We start from the raw sequence: 3,821 nt of genomic DNA on the forward strand, positions 1-3,821 counted from the left end.
ATTAAACTATCCCAATTATCACCTCGTAGTACGTGTAACCAGGCGCTGAGACCAAGACCGCAGTACAAATTGTACTGGTTTGGATAATTATCCCGAAAACCGATACCGTTTGGATTAGTTTTTATAAATAAACGTACAGTTTTATATCCGGAATGATCCAACGGGATACTAATTTTCCATAAATATAAATAGCCTTTTCCTGTATTTTATTTCGTATCAAAATCATTTGCAGACAGATAATTATATAATTTTCAGAGAAAAACCCTAATTTCATAAACTGTTCTAAGAATCAAACAGCAAAACGAAGGCGTTACCGATCTCCGTTTTCAAAGCTCGAGTACTCAATCCAAAGGATTTGAAGTGTTCTATCATATTCTGAGCTTCGTTTTACTGCAGAAATCAAGGTTTATTTTCTATATTTTTATTTTTTTCGGATTAATTTTATTAAAAATATGAATTTTTGTTTGGATGATTGTTTGTATGATTTGATGATTGTATGTTGTCGAGCTTGTTTTCCTGATGATTTTGATATATTATACGTCTGATTTGGAGTTCGATAACATGTTCAATTTTGAGTTTGATTTTCGAATTTTAAAATTAGGGTTTATAACCCGTATGAATGTTTTCAATTGAAATTTGGGGGTTTTTGATTTATGGGTTATTAGCTGTTGATTTATAGTGGGTTGTGTTCCTTATGAAATTTGCAATCGATTGGTACATAGCTCGTTAACAGAGGATGTCTGAATCGAAGGGAGTTCTGTTTTTAAAATTCACGATGTTCGCCGGAAACCGGCGATGTTCTTCGCCAATTTCCGGCCAAGTCTGGGGTTATTTGAATGATTTGATTGCATGAACAAGTTCCTGGTGTTGTGTAGATTAAATCTGGAGGTGATGGTGGAGGGAGGATGCCGGAGGCGAGTTCTCCGGCCACCCCCGATTATTTTCCGGCGACCCCCTGGAAAATTACAGTTTAGTACCTGTAGTTTTGAAAACGATACAGTTTGGTCCCCCAGGTTTCCAAAACTTGCAAATTTAGAATTCCTGTTTACAATTTATTTAAAAATCATATTTCCTATTTATTTTTATTATAAAAATTCATTTTTAATTTATGAAAATTCTAAAAATTATTATTTTAATTCCGGAAATTATTTTTAATTTAAAAATAAATCTGAATTAATTAGTTAATTAATTTCAGTTAATTTTTAATTGATTAATTGGTCAACTAATTCGAAAATTAATTGATTTAATTAATTATTAATTGATTTTAAATAATTATTTAATTAGATTTAATTATTTAAAAATAATTTAAAAATTCTGAAAAATAGTTTCGAGCTTTAAAATATTATTCTAAATTATTTCCAAGGCTCGATAATTATTATAAAATTATTTTGAAGCCAGAATTGGCCAACGAACCCTGTTTGTTACCCCGAAATTGATTCAACGGCCCATTTTAATTCCGAAAAATGTTTTAAAAATCATTTTAAATACCAGAAAGCCTATTTATGACCCGAAACGTCTTTACAAATGTTATGTCATTGATTATGTGACGTATTATGTGTTATATGTGACTTGTTGGTTGATTGTCGGTCTATATATTCGATGTTTACCGTTTATTGCGTAACTTTCAATCCGTTAATCGGATTTGGGTGAAACGAAGGGTAGATAGAAGTATGTGTTAAATAGAATCATATGAGTTGAATATTGATAGATGGTTATGATATGTGAGAAGAAGAGGCAAGACGTAGTAAAGGGAAATGGGTAGTTGAGGAGTAAGACGATTGAGATTGGAAGCGAGTGCAGTGTAGTAAGCTAATACCAGGCAAGTGTTCTGAACTTTCTCGAGATATTGTGTGATTGATATTCCTGTTTTATATTGCAAGTGTTGGGAAGCACTGAACTCTAAACCTTGGTTCCAGTTATGGATCTTGAGCTGTAAACCTGATTTTTTAGACCATCGATTGTTGTATACCCAAATATGAACCTCAACTATACGATACTATTCCACAAATACATACAAACTAAATATCAAACACTGAACCAGATTGTTTACACATTCAAACCATTGTATTTTATACTTTAAAAGACCATATCCTTGAAACCCTGAAACATTGATTCATTCTTATCTAATTCTTTCATTACCTAGCATCCAAACTTTGAAAATGCTCTTTTGATCCTTATGTAGATTAAAACCATTTCATTATGGAACATCAAATGTTGTTAATGATTCTGGTTATTGTTTATTATTGCTTATTTTGTTATTATGTTAGAATTGGACTGTTTTTATAAAATTGTGGACCAGATTCGTGGTCAGACCATATAATGGTCAAGCTAGGCCAATGTGTGCCTTGAATCCAGTAGTTAGAGCAGTGTTGTGTGCTTTGCTCGGGGTTAGTGCGTGACTGATCAGTAGCCTAACCTTGGTTTTTAACATTAAAATATAATATCCAATTCTAAATCATAATCCATTGTTCACTTGATATCATAACCATGTTCACCTGATGATCATTATTCTCAGTTTTGTCATTGTGACTTGCTGAGCTAGTTAGCTCATTTGTGCGATATTGTTTCTGTTCTTTTCCAGTTAAGAAGGAACCGGTTGGTACCGAGGATCCCCAGTCCAGCGTGAGAGCTAGGGGTTCAGGTTGATTGAGCTGAGCTAGTAGGCTTCTTTTGGGATAATTTTAAGCTTGTTAAAGTTCGTAATAATGTTTAATATTCAGTTCTGAGTTTGGATAGTTGGGATTTGAACGGTTTTTATTATAATAGTATGTTTGGCTTGTGTGCATACTTTAACCTGTTGCGGTCCATGGTGGTTGATAAGTAGGGTCACTGCATATTATTATTATGTTTATTATTGTTATAAGCAGGTTATAAATAAGGTGTGTGTGTGTGAACCCCAAACTTCTGACCCGGGTTTGGAGGGCGCCACACATGCTCTAGATTGGACGAATCGATATTATTTTAGTTATACTTTATGATAATATTTCATGTTATCCCCCCTCCGAATGTTGATGGATTTATTTGTGTATATGAGTAGATTTTTATTGTGATGGCATTGGTGCAATAGTGTTTATCTACAATTGACGTAGAGACTAGTGGCATTTCTTGTTTTCCACCGTTAAGGACGATCTATGGAAGTTTTTTAGAAATTTTAGTAATTGCCTAAACTACTGCACGATATAGTTGTTTGTTTACATAAAATTTTATTTTATAATTGTTATTTGAATTTTAGTATTCTTCAATTTTAATTTTCGACCATAGTAACTCTTTCCCCTCTCTCAAAAAATATTAATAAATTCACATCTCTCGACATACTAGGCGCTTCTTGGTTGTATTTCATATGTAAACTTTACCAAGATTATTTATTTTAGTTAATATTATTCGTTCACGCCATGATGACGCCGTAAAATACCAATGTAAACCAACATAATCATATATTTTATGAATTATGAAGACCATAAGTTAAAAGTTTTTTTGCATAAATTAACACATAGATATACATATATATATTATAGATACATATTTATATATGTGTGTGTGTCTATATATATATGAAAGTCCTGAATTTAATTTTTTTTGTGTTAATATAAGAATATATATATATGTATATATATATTATATATACATATATGTGTGTGTGTGTGTCTATATATATATGAAAGTCTTGAATTTAATTTTTTTGTGTAAATATAAGAATATATATATATATATATATATATTATATATATGTGTATGTCTATATATATATATATGAAAGTCCTGAATTTATTGTTTTTGTGTAAATATAAGAATATAACACTTAAAGTATGACATGATTAAAT

The sequence above is a fragment of the Apium graveolens genome, chromosome 6, assembly GCF_009905375.1.
Source record: "Apium graveolens cultivar Ventura chromosome 6, ASM990537v1, whole genome shotgun sequence".
NCBI lineage: Eukaryota > Viridiplantae > Streptophyta > Magnoliopsida > Apiales > Apiaceae > Apium > Apium graveolens.